Raw genomic sequence first — 20784 nt, 5'->3', positions numbered from 1 at the left:
TCTCTCTCTCTCTCTCTCTCTCTCTCTCTCTCTCTCTCTCTCTCTCTTTCTCTGTCTCTCTCTCTCTCATTTTTCCTTGACTTTGTCTCAATTACATGTAAAAACATTTTAACATTCTTTTAAAATTTTGAGTTCCAAATTCTTTTCCTCATTCCCCCCCACATTGAGAAGGCAAGCAATTTGATATAGATTATAGATGTGCATTCATGCAAAACATTTCCATATTAGCCATGTTGCAAAAGAAATCACTGACCAAAATACCCCAAGAATAATAAAGTGAAAAAAAAGTATGCTTCAAACTGCATTGAGACATGATCAGTTCTTTCTCTGGAAGTGGGTAGCATTTTTCATCATAACTTATTTGGAAACATCTTGGTTCATTGTATTTCTGAGAATAGAAGAGTAATTACAGTTCATCATCATTACAATATTGCTGTTACTGTGTACAGTGTTCTTGTTGTGCTCATTTCACTTCATGGAGACCATCTCTCAAGGTGAAAGTGTGTGGAACTAACCCTCCATGGTTGATCTAGGAATACAGATTGTAGTAACTTTATTCTTGGGTTACGTGGATGAAAACACTGTTGCTTCCTATGTACTTATGCTCCAGTGCAGCCATTAGAAAGACCCAGATCTAGTCTAGGGGCAGATAAGTGGTATAGTGGATAGAGTTCTAGGTCTTGAGTCAGAAAGACACATCTTTATGAGTTCATATCCAGCATTAGATACTTACTAGAGTGTGACTCTGGGCAAGTCATTTAGCTCTGTTTGCCTCCATTTCTTCACCTATAAAATGAACTGGAGAAGGAAATGGCAAAACATTCCAGTATCTTTGCCAAGAAAGCCCCAAATGAGGTCATAAAGAGTTTGATGTGACTGAAATGACTCATCAACAAGATCTTTTCATAGCTCTGTTGCTCTTTGATTTGTCTTCCAAAGAGTGGAGTAACAGAAAATGGAGCTCCAAATGTGATATCCCTTTTTCTAGAGCAACACAAATGGCTCATAAGTCTGAGTCAATCATTAAATTCCATTTGATGGGAAATAAGGTCCACCCTGCTCACCACCAAAAAAGCTCATATCTGTCAGTTCATCAAGTTGGTTAGAGATCTTCCCTGATCAGGCACCAAGATCAATTTCTGATCCCATCCTATGATAGGTATAAGCTCTCTTTGTCATGGAGCAGTTCTCTTAGTCTACACTGCTCTTCTACACTTTTATAAAGCTATATTTTTGACAGATGTTTCAAGAAACACATAGAGTGACACAAATAAGCAATGACAAAATAATCCCAACGTGTTCTACTCTTTCTTTACTCCACTATTGTATTCAACCCATCCCTACATCTCTGTCTATTGAAATTCTTCCTTGTCTTCTAGGACCAGCTCAAGCATCCTTTATTGATAAAATTGTTATAATAATACTTAATACTCAGAATATTCCAGTGGATCATCGATCTAATCAATGTAACCATCTCTTCTAACAGTGCAAATTACAACCATCTACATCTGACTATCCTGGGCAATACTTTTTCATGTCCCCCCAGAAGTTCATCAGAAGGGGTCTGCCCAAAGTGCTAGGTACCTTATTTTTTTTCTTACAACATTACAAGAAAACTAGAGGACTACAGTATTTGTTGGAAAGTTATTTCCATATTCTCACCACATGACCAGTGTTCTATGGTTATATATGCACTGTTGAAAGGGAAACATATGTGTGTTTACAGTCATGGGTATTTCTAAAGTCAGTGAAATTTTAAGCTTTAATAATTTACATGTATATGTATAGTTATAGGGATAAGTATAGGTGTAATGCTCTGAAAGTTTTAGTCTGGTTTTCCTCCACTAAGGAAAACATATCTATATCTGCATCTGTCTATCTATCTGCACATGTACAAAGAAATACTTATACCTGTATATATTTGTGTGTAAATTTTGAAGTTTTTTCAAAGATGTGTACATTTGTCTGTGTGTATTATATCATGTTAAATTTTAAACTGAAGTATAAACTTTGTTTATAGCAACCCTATGTGGTCATTAGTATATAATTGTATCTGCTTTATAGATGAGGAAACTGAGACTTTAAGGAGTTCAGTGCCTTGTCTGAGGTTCCAGAGCCAGCAAATATCAGAACTTGGATTCAAACCCAGATCTTCTGACTTTAAACTGAGTGCTCTTTCTACCATCCTGCTAAGCCTCTATTTGAACACTTCTGCTGACAGGGAGCTCCCTGCCTGCAAAGATAGCCCATTCCATTGTCAGGAATGTGTGCCAGAAAGTTCTATTTTATGGTAATTCCTAAAACAACTGACACTTTGTACAAAAGACAGCCTTTTCTTCCAAAGGAAGAAGTAAGGGAATATTTAAGCATCTGAACTAGCCAAACCATAAACATTCTCACTCTGCTTCTCTGGCTAATGATATCCTTGAGGATATTTTTTATATGTCAACAGTGTTGTCAAACTCTACAGTATCTTTTTCTCTCCCTCAAAGCTTGAGTTATGCTTGGGAGTTATTCCCAAAGGAAAATGAGATGATTTGTTTTCCTGAAGAAAATGATTTATTTCTACATAATAGCCATTTAAAAATAGTGTTTTTTTTTTAAAAAAGAAAAATGGAACAATTTGTAAAAAAAAAAAGATATACTGGAAATATTTATTGTCTATTTTCTGACACACTTTCTTTTCTTATCTAAAGTTCCAAAGACAGAAAGAGGAATATGACCTTCAAGGGAAACTGGCCTGGTACTAATTACTCTAGTACTCTCTTAGGTATTATTTTAAGAGAATTTTGGTAAAATCGGCCTGGTATAAAAAAAATCATACTAATAATAGAGGGTCAGCATTCTTTTTAAAAGTGTCAGCATTCTACTAAATATCACTGGGTCTTTTGGGGGCATTTCCTTAACTATATTATTTCAACAAAGCTTTCATTTAAAGAATCTTAAATAATTGTGGCAGAGACATTTGCAGTAAGTGGGTAGAGCACTGAGATTGTAGTGAGGTAGACTTAGGTTCCAATTGTATCCAGCATTAATTAGAAAGTAACTCTTTGAATGTCACCTAGGCAACTCCTTAGAACTTATCTATTAAGTTGTAGATGTCTTGTGAATTACATTGTTAGAGAGGGTTTCTACACTGGAGGATCTCTATGTTGATGAAAGATGTCTTTCAAATTCATATTAATAAATGGTACTGTCCTCTGAGTTTACAGTGTAAATGTTTTCTTTCTGATCCCCTTGCCCCCAACTCAGATTAACTTAAAGTATTTGAAAAATAATTATTTTTTAAATTAATATGGCTATGGGGTGGCTAGGTGGCGCAGTAAGAGCACCAGCCCCGGAGCTGGGAGGACCTGGGATCGGTTCCGGCCTCAGATGCTTAACACCCACACGAAAGAAACTGGCCATGTAATCTTGGGCAAGTTACTTAACCCCAATTGCTTTAAAAAAAAAGAAATTAATATGGCTATTCTTAGTCTCAGATTTTTTATTTATTCTTTGTCATCTGTCCAGTGCCAGGGCTAGCAAGACTGAAATATATTGAAAATTATCTCTTTTGCTTAATTGTCTGATAAATGGACTCTTAAAATATAAGTCCACTGAAAAATGTATCCTTTCTAATCAGAGTATCAACATAGAAAAGGCTGTGGTACAGTATCCTCAACTCAGTTGTACTTTTCTACTCTTATGTCTCCTTGTGGAGTAGAGGTGACTCTGGGTTCTCAGTTGCTCTGCCCAGTGGAGGGAAAGCTCTGATATCTTCTATCTAGCAGGAAAGTTTTTGAGTATGGTAACCTACTATGTGTCAGTCATTATGTCAGGTGCTAGGAATACAAAGATAAAGATGAAACTCATTTCCCTCAAGGAATTTATATTTTACTAGATGCTTAAAGCATTGATATTATTTTCCTAGAAAAGGAAGTGGTTCTTCTTTTTCTTCTTCCTCTTTCTCCTCTTCTTCTTTTCCTTCTACTTCCTTCCTTCCTTCCTTCCTTCCTTCCTTCCTTTCTTCCTCCTCCTCCTTCTTCTTCCTCCTCCTCCTCCTTCTTACTTTGTTCTCAAAGAGGACCAATGACATCAACATGGTGATGACTTGCAAGTGAATTGGATTTAAGTGAGGCAGAGCTGTGCAGAGTCATCAGCCTCACTCTCTCCTCCAGTCATCAGTGTCCAGTGGCAAGACATAAGTCAAGATGACTTGAGATGGCCCAGGATGCAATGGGAGCCCTTTGCCTTTTAAAGCTAAGATCTTTGCCAGATCTCAGTTTGTCTGAAGTATTGCCCATTCAGTAGTTAAAGTTGAGACAAAAGAGGCCTAGTTTGCCTTCACAAAAGAATCCATCTAGGAAGGGAAGACCCTTCAGATTATCTGGCCAGAACAGAAAAAAATTGCTATTTACACTCACTCTGAGTCATCAAAAGCCAAACAACAAAACAAGTGAAGTTCGGGCTGGGACCTTTGTTGGTGAAAGTTAGAGTGAATATAACCACTGCTAGGTCAAGGAATGTTTCATTTTTATCTTTTTATGATCAATGCCTAGAGAATACTAAACACTTAGGGGTACTTGAGGATTGAGTAACTAAAAATTTATAACTGGAAGGCATTTTAGTCTAACTTTAGTCTAACTTCCTTAATTTTACAAATTAATGAATGAGGGAAAATTTTGTTAAACACTTACTGTTTGACAAGCACTAAGTGCTGGGATTTAAATATAAAAAGATAGATGGTCCCTGCCTTTAAAGATCTTCGGTTCTAATAGAAGAAGATAGCACATTTTGGGAAGTAATGGCCAATGAGAGAGGGTAAAGTTAGAAGGGGTAAGATGGCCAGATTGATTGGCTGAATGTCATATGAAGGTGAAATACAGTTTGGTGTCTAGGTCCAGCCAGTAGATATAGTGGGATAAGATGTCTAATTTGCTCCCAGTTTCCTATCAGCTGGGTTGAACCCTAGGACTGGTACTCTAAATATTAGTGAATAAACTTCATCAGGGACTGCAGGTGTGGATTTTGGAGGTCTGGGGTACAGAGGAAATGGAAGCTATAGGCTAACAAACAGTAAGTAGCAGAACTAGAATTTGAACCCCTATCTGTACTTCAAATTTAGCATTCTTTCCACTGCAGTAGGCTGCTACTGGTTAGAGTCTCATTGATTTGAAATTGCAATATTCCTGCCAAGAAAAATGTTTGTTTGTCTGGAGGGGTTAGGGTAAAGAGAGATTACATTTCTCTCTACTAGATTATAAATAAAAAAATTGTCCCCCTTAGCACCATCCAACTAAGGCAACTATGGAGAACTCAAAATCTAGAAAAAGAGAGAAGAACCGACTTGAAAGATCTCTAATATCTCTACCTCTTCTTTTTAAGATACAGAGGCATAATTCTGGAGGTGAACCAGTGGAGCAAGACTGAGCCAAAGACATTTTAGTTGGGAGCCAGCAATCAATATATCATCTATTTGACTTAAATAGAGTTTTTTTTTCATGTCCTTATTTATCAGACCAGAAGACACAGACTGTCTGAGGGCTGACCAATCATTTTGAGATACTTACTAGTTACTGGACCACTGAGACTATCGCATTTTCTTTTCACTTGCAAACTATTGTGTTATTCATATAGGCCTAATCATCTAGTGTAGCAGCAAGCACCCCAGCATCCCCAGGGTGTCTGCCAATTCAGGTTCTTGGATCTGCTTTGATAAAGGAAAGCAACTCAAAATGGGTTAACAAGCTTACTTTAATCAGTCAGATATGTATCATTCACCTAGTTCAGGGGAAAAAGGTAAGCACCCTGAACTTCAAAATATACAGACAGAATTACCAAGACAAAAACAGATCAAGTAGACAAATTTCCAAACTCTCCAACCATTACATCCATACCAAACAACATCTGGGTTTCAAAGTCGGGGGGGGGGGGAGCTCTGGACAACGGCTTTCCAGACTTTCATCTGATCAAATCACAGAACACGTCTCAAAGTGAGCCCCCAAACAAAGCTACACATCAGGGTTTATATAGCCTTCTCCTGGCTCAGAGAATGTAACAACCTTATTGACTCACTGGCCAATCAAGAAGTATCTACTGAAAAACTAGCCTCCTACCCCAGGCTCCAGGTGCACTTTAGCCTAGGGGCAGGGAACATCTTTAAATTTACATTCCCACTACATTCGGCCCTAAGATCTTTCATGCCCATCACATAGTCAATTTACTTTTGAATTAGCATTGAACATCTCTTAGGTCACATTTTCAAGATACAGAACTAAAGTTACCAAAGTGGCCACTCGGCCTTAAACAAACACAAAGTACATTGCATTACCACTTCAATTCAAAACAAGAGTCCAAATAAAGTTCTCTTGGGGGGAGGGGGTGTCCTTCACCTCACACAGCTCTAGCCCCTGCTTCCAAGTACAGAGAGGGGCTGGGCAACAAAATGAACAAGGTGGAGTCCTTGGGGGGTCCAAGGCACTTCATCCCACCCACCATAGTCACAAGTCCATACTCCCCCAGGGTCCCAAACTGTGGGATGCAGCAAGGAAACACATTTAGTGCCCCTGCTTTGCTGCTCAGTTCTTATCTTTTCCTGTGGCTGAATTCTGAACTCCTGGGTTCCTTCTCCTCCCGTAGGCAGCAGCCGCTCCTGGCTTCTGCCCAGGTCCCGATGCATGTAGCTCACCATTCCTGCTCTCAGCTCAGCGAAGTCTACACGCAGGCCATTCTTCTCTCCTGGTCCATGGCTCCACAGAGTCACAGCTACCACAACTGGGAAACAAACAATTATCCCAGTCCCCATACTTTCCTTTTACTCTGCAGATCCTGTTCGTGATGCCATTTTGTAGCAGCAAGCACCCCAGCATCCCCAGGGTGTCTGCCAATACAGGTTCTTGGATCTGCTTTGATAAAGGAAAGCAACTCAAAATGGGCTAACGAGCTTACTTTAATCAGTCAGATATGTATCATTCACCTAGTTCAGGGGAAAAAGGTCAGCACCCTGAACTTCAAAATATATAGACAGAATTATCAAGACAAAAACAGATAAAGTAGACAAATTTCCAAACTCTCCAACCATTTCATCCATACCAAACAATTTCTGGGTTTCAAAGCTGGGGCACTCTGGACAATGGCTTTCCAGACTTTCATCTGATCAAATCACAGAACACTTCTCAAAGTGAGCCCCAAAACAAAGCTACACATCAGGGCTTATATAGCCTTCTCCTGGCTCAGAGAATGTAACAACCTTATTGACTCACTGGCCAATCAAGAAGTATCTACTGAAAAACAAGCCTCCTACCCCAGGCTCCAGGTGCACTTTAGTCTAGGGGCAGGGAAGATGTTTAAATTTACATTCCCATTACATCTAGGTGGTTAACATGGATTTATTACATGTTTACCATGTGTCATACACTAGAGACTTATATGTCTATATGCTTTATTATTCTTATTTTGACTAGAAGTAGAGATTATGAATATTTATAGATCATACTAATTTTCAAAATTGTATAATGCTTCATTATTTTCTTTTCTTGGAATGGAGTGCCATTTTGGGTTTCCAGAATCACATTCAGAAAAGAAAGAAGTACAATTTTCTTGGAAATTTTCTGTCATTATTTGATTAGTTTTCTTACTCAAGTGCAGAAAATAACATGATTTTGTGAAATTTGATGATAAAAGTCAGAGATCCAGTTTATGAAAGGATGTTAAATTTGGTGTAAGAGGACGTGCATTCAAATCCTGTCTCTAATTCTTGTTACCTGGGTAGTATTTAAAAATCTATTTTGCCTTTCCATGCCTCACTTTCTTCACCTACAAAATGAGAGGGGTTAGACTAGCAAGCCTTTGAAGTTATTTCCTAGCTCCAAATCTATGAAGAGACTTCATAGTATAGTTGATGGGGATAGAGAACTGACCTTGCAAGACAGTAGTAGAGGGCATTGCCTTGTCTGTAAATTCCTATTCAGTGGAATCACAGGTCTCCTCCCCAGCCCTATTTATCCATCAAAAGTTGAATCAATACCTTTAGAAGGGTAGTTGGTATTCTAGTAAACATATAAGAGAGCTGTGTGTATGTGTGTGTGTTTCATTTTTGACTAAAAGGAGAATGGAGTAGTACATCTCCCTGAAAAAAAATAGTTCATTGTGTTTACTGAAGAACAATAAGCAAAATGCCTTTTCTGGGTGTTAGTGTCCTATTTTGCAAAATAAGAAGCTTGGAATAGATCACTGCTAAGGTCTCTTGCATTTCTGAGTTGAAAATTCTGTGAAGGATGTTGAAATATACTTTAGACATGAAGAGAAAAGGAATTAATTTATCTGTAGTAGAATCATTGTGACATCCCTGTTATACCATTATTATGGATGTTTGATTTGCAATGAAAATGGTCCCTATGTAAATTAGCTTCTCTCTTCTGTCATGATTAAAAGAAAACATGCACCTTTTACAGTAGTTGTATTTGGGCTGTCATCAGATTATTTTAACAAAGGCCAGTAATTAAGACTTGATTGCACATATTAGAATGTATTACATGGTGCAACTGATAGACAGGTTCATAAGATATCAAGAGAATGATATTTAAGGAATTAAACTACTTAATCATGTGTTTGGACCCCTTTCTCCTGAGAGAAATTTGAATAATGGATATTTAGAGAGTCTGCAAACAGGCCCTATATTGCAGTGTCTTCATTGTTCACCAGGGATATATTCAGGAGGATCTCTATGAGCAATGGAGTAGAAACTCTATTTAAAAGTAGATATTTATTATTATTAATATTCTTTCCCTGTGACCATTCTTTTTTTGGGGCTTCTGTCTACTCTTGGGTTCCAGGCATCCCTCTCATTTGTCTGTCTCCTTTGAGGGTCCCTAAGGAAGTATAATGTGTAAAATGATGAAGCTGAAATAAATCCAGTTTGAGGGGATGAACACCCCCAAACTTAGAACAGCAAACCCCCAGATAACTGGCAGTTACTGGACATCTCTAATTAGTGAGTTAGTGCATTAATACTTCAATTTTTTCTAGCTTGGTAGAATCTACCAGAGTGTATTGACATAATTTTGTGTACTTGAGGCATCTTCACATCCCACTGAGGCATAAGTCAAGACTTTAGTGAAGGTTATGTATATTATTTATAATGTAGGGTCATACCATTATATAGAGAGAGGTAAAAGAAACCGTAGTATTTTCTGAGGAAGTTACCCAACACCTTCATTTTATAAAGGAGGAAACTGAGGCCTGAGGAAATTACATGATTTGTTTGAAGTTATATAGGGACTGACAGGTGGGTTTTGAATTTATGTCCCCTGACTCAATAAATTAGTGCTCATTCTGCTGTTGATTCTGAGTCCTCAGGAAGATTGTAAAATTACTGAGAGAAGAGATACTGTTTTTTTTTCTCATCTTTTGTAACTCCCCTTAGTGCCTTGAAAATAGCTGAAAATTAATAGAAATAGAATTATTAACCACATGTTAAACACATGCCCCATAATTAGAGAGAAAACCAGAAATAAAGAAATCATTTGTCTTGAACACCCAGACAACAGAAATGCATAAGTGAATTCATGTAGAGGGCAAATATAATAATAGCTATACAGTGACAACAAAAAGACTACTAGTAAGAGGTTTCTGTATAAATGTACACAAGGAGACAGGGAGAAGGTAGAGATTTGATAGAGGTAGCAGTGAAGAAGCAGAAAGGAGGCATTATGGATAGAATGTGGCAAAACTCTGCCTAAATGCTTCTTTTGTGGGGCTACATTACATGGGAGGTGACATAAAAGGGGGAGGAGAATGAAGGATAGAAAGGCATGAGTGATGCTCCTGGGTCAAATCAAGGTCTAGCAATGAGGGGAAGGCAACTTCTGTGTTGTTAGAAGGAGAAAAGCCTCCAGCACATTGGGTGAGGAGGAGAGGTAAAGGACTGAAAAGAGAGGAAAGGAGGGAGGTCTTTCTCTGAAGATGACAGGGGATTCCATTGATTAATGCTTTTATGGGTGAAGAGAAATGATCAGTGAACAGAGATTAGGAGATTAAAATGGATGAGGCCTGGGGGGTTTGCTGCTTGAAAAGTCTACTTTTCCTATGGGGGGGGGCGAAGTTGTAATACTTAGGGGCAACTGGAACCCGGAGAAGTGGGAGAGCATGGGCACAAAGGAGGAAGGAGATTTTCAGGCAAATGTAGGAAAAAAAAAGTCAACAAGAGAGAGTATAGATTAGTGGTGGAGTGTATAATCAAGAACATTGCAGGGGAGGGGCCTTACCATGGAGCAGTGTCCATGCCAACAAGTGAGGCACATGGTATAAGAGAACCTATTCACCAAGCTCTATAAGGTAGTGTCAAAAAACATTTAGAATGGATATCTTGGAAACCTGGAAAGCACAATAGAGAGAAAAGAGAGAGATTGAATAACACAGACATCTTTTATTTATATAGTTCTTTGTAGCTAGTTGACTGAGACTAGTTGAACAAAACTGACTTGATATATTTATTTATCTGGTCATTTACTGGTGGTAGTAGTTATTTGGCTGATGTGATAGATGGATTGATCAATTTACTTATAATGTTCAAAACAGCTATCTGTGTAGAAATATATTTCAATGAAGGAGTAAACAAGAAGTTTTGAAAAGAATGTGATCGATAGCAATCAAAGTTTCCATAAGTCATTGGGACATCACAAAATGCTACAAAGATTTTGAATAAGGTATTTATAACAGACTATGTCTACTTCCTAAGGGTCAGTCTAATTAAAAATAGTAAAGTTCAACATCAGCAAGTTGGCCACTAAGTGACTTTAGTAGTCTATGAAACAAAGAAAACTAGAAAATGGCTTATTATTCCTATGTAATCTCCTTTTGTTCTTGTGTCTCATTGCTAGAAAAGAAGACCGATTACTGAAAATGCAGTTTTTAGATAATCTATAACCATTAATTTGACTGTTGGTACTCTGTATGAGGTTCTTGTCCAATGATTACATATCCCTGTGGGAGAAATGAGATTTATCAATATTGACATGATCTCTGTAGATGTAATGAGAATATATAAAGAGGTTTCACTAAGTTGAAGCACGACTCAGGAGTTCGTGGGAAAGCAAGTAAAAGAGTTGGTAGAAGCAGTTTTATCATGGGCCCAAAGGCACAAAGAATTATATTTTTCATGGAATATTTGTTCACATCATTTTCAGAATTCATATTGAACATAAGCAAAAAGACCACCACAAAGATAATTGCCATGTATGTACCAACATTTGTCAATAGGGATGGATAAATAAAGAATTTAAGGAGGATTGAATAGGATCCTTCAAACTGAGTCAACATATACATTAATATTTGGCAACTTCAATGGAAATCAAGACCAACATTCAATCCCAGCTCTACTGCTTATTACTTGGGCAGGTGGGCAAGTCATTTAACCTCTCTGGGTCTCAGTTACCTCATCTGCTGGATGAAAGGATTGGGCTAGGTGACATTTAAGATATCTTCTAGTATTTTAACATCATCAAATTGTGGAAAAAGATGGTTAATTGACATAGTTCCCAGATATTTCAATATCTGTCAGGGATACTAAATCATAATCCAATCCTTATATTTACCACCAAATTATTATGTGAGCTTAATTACTTCAAATAACTAAAATACTTCCTTTCTCCTAGCTTGATTATTCTCAGAGTTTGTACTCTCAGAATTTCTTCTGAAAAAAATGAGAAGTTTGCATTCTATTAGCTCTGTTGTTTTTTTCTGATATGCACAATTCTACTCTTTTCCATGAAAAATTTTATAAGCATTTGTGTACAAGAGTTAGTCAATTGATTGCCCCCCTCCATTCCAAAATTCCTTTTCAACAGATATTCCATAGGCAATGAGTTCTGTAAAGCTGATACTTTTTGAAAGAGGTAACAATAGAGTGCTTGATGCCTTATGCTAAAGGATAAATGATCCATCTTTCAAAGCCAGCTTACAAATGGAAATAGTTGTTGGTGGAACAAAGAAGAGATAGGGCACAAGTTAAAAATGGCAAAGTGGGATTTACCTTCATAGGCCCCATTAACATCAGCAGGAGCCTACATGTAAATTGCTATCCTGAGAGGTAATACCTTACTGTGGTGACAGTTTCTTCTGAGGCATTGGAAAGCTATCATTTATAAAGCTTCTCCAAGGAAGATTAGTGGAACTGCAGTTTTACCCTGAGTACCTGCAAGCTCATTGTTATCTGAGGGCTCCTAATCCTTGTGAACTCTGGAGTGTGGTAAGGAACCAGCAAAGTATGTCAGTTTCATAAGTCAAATGATATTCAGGATATAATGTTGATGTTTGCCAAAAGTCCTGCACAGTCAGTGCTGTTCAAAGGCAACCAGGATGATTTGCCTTTTAGGAACATTTAAGTGGGGAATGTGAAATTTACTGTAAATATAAAGATAACCCCTATCATCATAATGTTAATTCCTGAAAAGATGTACTTCCTGTAGAACTCTCTATCTATAAAGCAGAAGAATCAAGAAAAAGAGCTTTGCAGTAATAAATATAACAATAATTTAATAATATGTGAAACCAGAATATCTCCACCAGAAATCAGAGATGGGAAATCCCTAAGGAGCCCAGACTCATTGAAAAATACAAATTATTCAAGAAAATGTGAGAAAATGTGCAATGTATTACTTCAGGTATCAAAAATTTTGTATCTATGATGTGCCAACAAAGATATGACCTGATGGCTAGAATTCTACATCAGAAGCTGACTATCTTTCAGGGACTTGCATATGAAAAATGTCCACACTATGAAAAAAGTCCTCAAAATTTCCTTGAGAATCCAATCAATATACTGTAGTTGAACTACACCATTATCCCATGCAGATTTTTGCTCATAATTACTCCTACATAATATAGATCTATAACAAATTAAGGATTGTATTTTAATAGATGTCACTACTATGATACACAATCCCCAAGCTACATGGAAGAAATAACTTTCAAAAGATAGGGACAACTGGAAGAAATCTAAATTATGTGGGTAGAAGAGGAGGTGCATATTATTCATTTTCTCTTCTCTGCTTCTGACTGTCCCCAAAAGGCTATGAATGAGCATTAAGAAGATGAATTTACAACTCAACACTTCAATTCAACAAAGGAACTACTTTATCCACCTCTGCAACAGTCCTCAGAATATTAAAAATAAAAGAAAAATATTAGGATAGTGACTCATTCAAGTAGTTACAATCTGAAAAAGAGCAAAATAAACAAAAAGAATAATCACATGAATAATGATGATACTATGTATGCATTTCACTCTTTTATCCAATTACAAAAAAAAAAAAACAGTCATTTGATCTACATGTGCAACACTTCACCCATTAAGTATAAGAGAACAACGGTAGGATACTGATCTGTGGCAGTGTCTCTATTTGAACTCCATAAAATATAAAGTAAGAAGAATGACAATAATTATAATGACATCAACCTGAATGTTGACTAATAGAATATTGACAAAGTGTTGAACAAAGAGAGGAATCATGCAGATTTGTTTACAGAAATGAAGGGGTTTAGAACTGTAATAGATCAGATTATTGCTACCAAAAATACCAAAAGATTGTCCTTAAAGATTCTGGAGCCATGTAGGTATTTTTTTTTCTTTTTGGAGGGCAATTGGGGTTAAGTAACTTGCTCAAGGTCACACGGCTAGTTTGTGTGTGTGTGTGTGTGTGTGTGTGTGTGTGTGTGTGTTAAGTGTCTGAGGACAAATCCTAACTCAGGTCCTTCTGACTCCAGGGCTGGTGCTCTACTCACTGCGCCACTTACCTGCCCTAAGTCATGCAGATTTTGCAAGGAAATAGTAGAATATATACAACTTATTGGTCCAGGTTGCAAATACCTACTGAATACCTAGAGACACGATCAAGTGGTCAGAATTATACAACCTAAGCTAGATATCTTTAATGTACTGACAGATTGTAAATCCATATACTATAAATGCAAACACCAAAATTTCCTTCAGAATATAGCAAATTGAACTATAGGCAAAGCATCCTCCTAGATATAACCACTGTCTACCATTGCCTACCCATAAAAATTTAAGAACAGTACTTTTATGAGATGTCATGATGCATGATACCCACAACTCCCAAACTATATGAGATGAAAAGCCCCCCAAATATGGAAATCTAATGGAAAAATATCAGTCATAGAAAAGTAGGAAGAAGTACTTATCACCTCTGTCATTCTGTCTATTTCTAGAATTGTCCCCAAAGTGCTTTCAGTGAATCCATAGAGGATAATTCTGCATTGTCTCAATGTTTTCATTCAATTACAAAAATCAATCATTTTTATCAGTAGTTTGTCATGCATAAACATAAAACAATAGTAGCTGGAAAGTCATTTATCTCACGACTTTTTTCTATCTGAACCCCATTGAATAGAAGAATGAGAAGAATCAAATGAAATAGTAATAACTTATTTTTATTATTGACAGCACTTAACAATTTGCAAAGTCCTTTACATACATTATTTCCTTTGATCTTCACTTCAACTTGTGTGGTGGAGGCTATTATTAAGAGCATTTTATACACAGAATGACTATTACTCACAGAAGTTAATAATAGGATCACACAGCTGGGAAGTGACTAAGGTGCACTTCAAATGCAGGTCTTCACTACACCATTTGCCTTTCCTACTGCATGGTTTAACTACAGTAGAGTGAAATAAGAATAACTCAAATTTGTATAGAACCTTATACTTTAGAAATTTCATTGAAACAACCCTTTGAGATTATTGAAACACAGTATCATTCAGAGCTAGAAGGGACCTCAGAGGCTACCTAGTCAAATCCTCTCATTTTACATATGAGGAAACTGAGTCTCTGGGAGGTTATATGGCTTGCCCGAAGTCACACCACTACTGATAGTCAGAGCTGAGCCTCATATCTACATTTTCTGATTCTATATTTGATTCTTTTAACTACAAGGCCAATGTTCTTTCCAATACACCACAGTGCCTTGGTAAATTCTTCAGCACTTCTTTATTGTCTGTGATTTTTAAAAATCAGATTCAGAAATGCCTGATGTAAACCACATGCATAAGGATGGCCATCAATAAATGCCTGACTTATTTCTCTTCCCCCTATTATGTGTGTTAATATTTATATATTTTTTTCATTTTCAGTAGGCTTTAACCATGCAATCCATTTTGTCTTCATGAAGACTCTATTTATTCTGTGGGTTACTGATCTTTCTTGAAGCAGCTATAGGTGAGCTTGATGTGCCTAATCAAAAGACATACTGCCTCCCTGAGGTGTGTATATCGGGGATGCAACAGAGATTCCTTAGATCCTGGTGTGAACGTACTTCACTTTAGAGACCTCTATGTTAGACAATTATATATTTAGATATGCAACCCATGCCCCCAAACCCCTGAGGTTTGAGTTTCCATAGGGTGAGTCCTTTCTTGAAAGGTGCTCCTCAAATCATAACTCTAGCTCATTTTGCTTCCACCTATTATTGTCTCTACGTAATCTCAGAACATAACTTATGTCCAGGTCTCCAGAGATGTGAGTGAAGAATTCCCCTATCTCCAACACTCAGGATATAATGTGCACAAAATATAGGACAGTTTTTTCCCCACTCCATAGAAAGTATAAAAAATATAATGAAGGTGTCACTGTAGACCATGAACATCCATGAAACCCTCTCTTTCTGTCTCTTTCACTCTCTGCTTCTGTCTCTCTCAGTCCCCAGAACCTACGGTGTGAGCTCCTCAGGCTCGTGACACCCCTGTCTTTTCTTCACTATTTTTTTAAAGGTCAATGAAAGTGGGTCAGCAATCATGTCTGTGAGTTTATTTGTGGTACTTGGATCCTCAGAAGGCAGCTAAGCATCTCTTACTACCTCCTCACTTACCTTCTATCTCATTCCCTGTTGATTTTTTGCCCCTCTCCTTTTCAGGTGAGGATAAAAGGACTGAGAAATAGAAGTGATGTCATTAGGAATATTCAAGAGTGTATTACAAGTCCAGTTGGAAGACATCACATCCATGATGAGCTCCTAATATAAATCAACCAATCAGCATGGAATCAACATGCTACTGTTACGGAAACTGTTTTTTAACTACATAACTTACTTGCAGTCTGACTTTTCTAGGAGCAGAGCAGTTGATAATTTGTTTTCTCTCTCTCTCATTTGTATTTAGTTAGTATTTTATTTCCCCCCAGTTTCACATAAAAACAATTTTTAAACTTTTTTTTAGGAAGTTGTAACCTTTTCATTAATTTTTTTAGTTTTCAATATTCACTTTCACAAGATTTTGAGTTTCAATTTTTCCTCTCATCTCTCCCCTCCCTAACCCCCAAACATCATGCATTCTGATTACCCCTTACCCCAATCTACCCTCCCTTCTATCACCCCCCTTCTCTTATACCCTTTCCTTCAATTTTCCTGTAGGGCAAGATATATTTCTATAATTTATTATTGCCTGTATATCTTATTTCCCAGTTGCATGTAAAAACAATTTTTAATATTCATTTAAATCTTTGACTTCCAAATTCTCTGTTTTCCTTCCTCCCCACCTACCCTCATTGAGAGGGCAAGAAATTTGATATAGGTTTTACATATTTAGTCATGCAAAACACATCCATGATAGTCATATTTTGAAAAACTAACTATATTTCCCTCCATCCTGTCTCACTCCCCATTTATTCTATTCTCTCCTTTGACCTTGTCCCTCCTCAGAAGTGTTTGCTTCTGATTTCCACATCAGCCCTCCCTTCTCTAATCCCCCACAGCCTTTTATCCCTTTCCCTCCTACTTTCCTGTAGAGTAAGATAGATTTCCATACCCAGTTGAGTGTGTCTGTATGTTATTTCCGCCTTAAGCCAAATCCAATAAAAGTAAGGTTCACTCATTCCCTCTCACTCCTCCTCTATTCCCCTCAAATCTAAAAGCTCTTTCTTGCCTCTTCTACATGAGATAATTTACCCCATTCTACCTCTCCCCTTCTTCTTCTCCCAGTACATTCCTCCCTAACCCCTTAATTTTATTTTTTAGATATCATCCCTTCACATTCAGCTCACCCTGTGCGCTCTCTCTCTCTCTCTCTCTCTCTCTCTCTCTCTCTCTCTCTATATATATATATATATATATATATATATATATATATATATATACACACACACACATATATAAATGTATATCACTCTTTTCTGCTCTGGGACTGTGACAAGGGTCCCCCTTCCACTGTGGCCACCATCTCTGCTATGCTAGTACTCCTCCTTGCTTTGAGAATTCCACCCAGGAATGTGATCTGTATCCAAGTATGGTCAAAGCAACAGAGTCCTGGACCATTGATAACAAAAAGACTCCTGTAATCTCCTTCTGACTAGCTGAGTTACTGAACAGTAACAAAAGACAATGGTAAAAGAGAGGAAGAGATGGACATAACAGTGTTGTCAACATGGAATCCAAAGGCCTTCATGATGGAGTAGATGTGAGAAGCAAGGGAGAGAAAAGAATTGAAAACAACCTCAGGTTTCAAACAATGGACACAATGATTGGTGACAAAATCATGAAATCTCAGAATTGGAAAAGATTTTAGAGTTTATCTTTGCCCAAAGATCTTGTAATTCTTGCAAGTGGCAGATGTGAGAGGAGAGTTACTGGCAGTGATCTCTAAAAGATGAGAATGGAAGAGATTCCATAGAATTGTGGGAGAACAAATATTCTGGTTTTTATTAAAGAAAAATGAAAGGCATTGGCAAGCCATAGGTCACTGTGCTTTACTTTGATTCTTGGGAAAATGGTTTTTATTAAAGAAAAATGAGAGGCATTAGTAAGCCATAGGTAATTGTGATTTACTTTGATTCTCAGGAAAATTCCCTATGGTTTAGGGTGGTCAGTGAACCTTAGAAAGGGAAGTGGTAATCAATCCTAAAGAGATAGCAGGACTTGGTCAAGAAGAGTTCATGTTACACTGACCTCATTTCTGTTTTAAGAATAAGGTTACTATATTGGCAGATCAGGCTCATATTGGAGATTCAGTACCTTTAGATTTCAAAGCATTTGACAAAGTTTCTCATCTTTTGTAGATAAAATGGAGCAATATATACTGGATAAGAGTACAGTTAGGTAGCATTATTGCTAATTGAATGGCCCTTCTCAAAGAGTATTCATTTATGAATCAATGACACTTTGGAAAGAAGTAGAGTCAGGCTCTCAGGGGTTTTTGCTTGACCCTCTGAGGCTGAATTTGTCAATGTTTCAGATAACAACATAGATGGCAAGTTTATGAGTTGCCTACTATAGAAACTTAAGAGGAATGTTTAACATGTTAGATTATAACCTACATCTAGAAATATCACAACAGATGAAAATGTAGAGCTGAACCTTATGTATTACCTCTTAGGGATAAATGTCTTATACTTGGGAAAAACCCATGAACTTCACTAGTATAATGTGAGGGGGGTACAGCACACATACAGCACACACATTAATGTTAAAAATACCTGGGGGTCTTGGCAGACTCCAAGTGTGATATATGTCAGAACTGTGATATGTCAGCCAAAAAAAGCTAATGAGATCTTAGACTACATTAAGGTAATGTATCACAGAATTAAAATATTTTAGAATTTGAAGGGATCTCAGTGATCATCAAGTGTAATCAATATTTGAACAAGAATCTACAGGTAGTATCAAGACAAAGTAATTGACAACCCTGGTGTACCTACTTTATGCTGGTCAAATCACATCTAGATATGATATCCAGTTTGTAGTGCCTTGTATCAAGAAAAAAAACCAGATATCGATTAGTTGATGTGTCCAGAAGAATAAGGGAAGGAAAAGGGATTAAGAATTTATATAGCACCCATTATATGCTAGGAATTATGCAAAGTGCTTTCAAAAATATTACCTCATTTGGGCCTCACCACTCTACAAAGTAAGTACTGTTATTATCCCCATTTGAAGAAACTGAAGTAAATAGAGGTTAAGTGACTTTTCCAAGGTCACATAGCCAGTAAATGTTGTAGGCTTTATTTGAACTCAGATATTCCTAAATCCAGGTCTAGTACTCTATTCACTGTGCCACCTATGATGTTAGATTAAATGCAGGCATACTATCAAAGCATCAATTTGAGTAAATATGCATTTTTAGTCTGAAAATAAGAAAGCTTAAGTTTTCTTATGTATGTGTATGAGTATGCATGAGTCTATGTGTATCATGTATGAGAGACCTGATCACCATCTTCAAGTATCTGAAGGGCAGTCATATGGAATAATGATTAGAGTTTTTCAGCTTGTCCTCAAAGAACAGAATATGGAACAATGGGAAATTGCAGAGAAGTGTATTTAAACTTGATATAAGGAAAAACTTCCCAACAATTAAAGCAGTTTAGCAGAAAAGGGCTGCTTTGGGAAACAGTGGATTGGATGATCTCTTTTCCCAAGTACTCTAAGTTTTTTTACTTCTATAATTCTTAGCAATGGGTGAGAATTTCAGAGAAGTAGATCTTTTAGCTTGATATAAGTATAAATTTCTTAGCAATCAGATTTGTGCAATAATGGAATCTGATTCCTCAAGAGTTAATGATTTTCTCTTTCACTGATAATCTTCTAAGATAGCTAGAGAATCACTTCTCAGGATGTTGGATGGGACATTCTTTTGGGAGTTGCATAAAATTACCTGTGAGTTCTCTTCCTATTATGAGACTCTGATTCTAGATACACAGATTAGATATATTTGTACTCCTTTTACAGTTGAAGAAACTAATCAAAGAGCATCCTTGACTAACATGGTCCACAAAAGGTTAATGATACTTTCCATTTTCATCATATTCTGTTCATGCTATTTCTGAGGTTTGTGACATTGCGAACTGCCTGGAATATTCAGACAGATTGGATTTTAATTTACTTGAATAAGATCACAAAGTATTGCTTGGTACTCACAGAATGACAAATATCCATCATATCTGGGTTGGTTGAATTACTGTATATTGATCCAACTGGATATAGGTTTTCAGAGAGTTTTTCTGACCTGAATGGGTCTGGCTGTTCCCTTGAGATTTGTGCTGTTACATTTAGAAGCTAAATTCCTCACATGTATGTGATAGAAGTGTCAGTGTTATCCATTAATTAATCTAGACATTTGAAGACAAGGTCTTTATTAAAATAAAGGCATTTATCTTTCATTAATTTTTAGGAGATAGAGAAAGTTAAAATTACAAAATTTCAAATGAACAAAATAGCTCAGCACTCTGTGCTTTCTACCTCCTACCTGCCTCTGTGGTCTATTTATTTTCAACATCTTCTGATTTTCTCTTCTCCTTCTTGTCCTTCTCCTCACTCCCCTGCCTAGCATGAAAGAAAGATAACTCACTGTCTTCAACTTAGGGTAAAGGTCAGTTTAAAAGAGGCCTCATTTAACCCATAATTACACGCTAAGGCAGGGAGAAGGATAGAATAATACGCAGAGAAAGCAGTTTCTGTAGGACAAACAAGTTATTGGATATGAGCCTTTTCCCATGGTACTTATAAGAATATTGAAATCAAACACTTATGCTGGATTCCAAATTAGTCAGCTACTGGCCTTAGAGACGCTGCTGTGTTTCTTTCTTTTTATTTATTTATTTATTTATTTATTTATTTTTTTGGAGCACAATTGGGGTTGTGACTTGCCCAATGTCACACACGGCTAGTTTTTGTGCTAATTGTCTGAGGCCAGATCCAAACCCAGGTCCTCATGACTCTAGGGCCGGTGCTCTATTCACTGCACCACCCAGCCACCCCCGACACTACTGTGTTTCAAGAGAAGGTATAGACTTCTTAA

This window comes from Petaurus breviceps, unplaced genomic scaffold (genome assembly GCF_028583685.1).
Source record: "Petaurus breviceps papuanus isolate PSGF00001 unplaced genomic scaffold, PetGlider_PUasm1.0 91133, whole genome shotgun sequence".
In the NCBI taxonomy this organism is placed as follows: Eukaryota; Metazoa; Chordata; class Mammalia; order Diprotodontia; family Petauridae; genus Petaurus; species Petaurus breviceps.
Note: the sequence above shows the minus strand (reverse complement) of the source record.